At 60.0% G+C, this 498-nt stretch overlaps 1 protein-coding gene across 1 annotated transcript in view; it reads left to right on the top strand.

Annotated features, from left to right (window-relative positions):
* LOC103260688 (metallophosphoesterase MPPED2-like) overlaps window positions 1-498 on the top strand; it is a 58,699-nt gene that overhangs the window by 774 nt on the left and 57,427 nt on the right. The gene's annotated exons all lie outside the window — the stretch shown is intronic.

Below are 498 nucleotides of genomic sequence, written 5' to 3' on the forward strand. Positions count from 1 at the left end.
CGGCGACCCGGGCCGGGTCGGGCCGGGCGGCGGGGGCCGAGCCGCGAGAAAAAGTACCCGCTGCCGCCGGGTTTCTTCTCCACCGAGGCAGGAGTTTCTTTGCTGTGTCCGCGTAACAAGGTTATCTTTGTAAAGCCTCTGGATGCCGGGGTTTTGCGGCCTAGGAGGTGAAGGGGGCATTTTCCTGGAGGTCCGGGAGGGGGTCGGAAGCCGCCCCCAAGAAGATAAATGAAGGCTGCCCCGATGGGGTTGATGGATGGCACATCCACCCCCCCACCCCCCAAAGAAAAGCACACCCCAAATTAAGTGCAAATGCGGGTCATGAAAAACGTGTAATTGATTTGAGATGCTGCGGAGGCATCAACACAAGCAGGTCAGGGCGGAAAATGCAGGCAAAACTTTAAGTGAAAGAAAAGATTGCAAAAGAGGGGGAGACCCGTGGCCTCCACACCCCCTCCCGGCGCCCGCGGTCTCCCTCCCCTCCTCTCTCCGCCGCTC

The sequence above is a fragment of the Carlito syrichta genome, unplaced genomic scaffold, assembly GCF_000164805.1.
Source record: "Carlito syrichta isolate Samal-C Ts95f unplaced genomic scaffold, Tarsius_syrichta-2.0.1 Scaffold303297, whole genome shotgun sequence".
NCBI classification, from domain to species: Eukaryota; Metazoa; Chordata; class Mammalia; order Primates; family Tarsiidae; genus Carlito; species Carlito syrichta.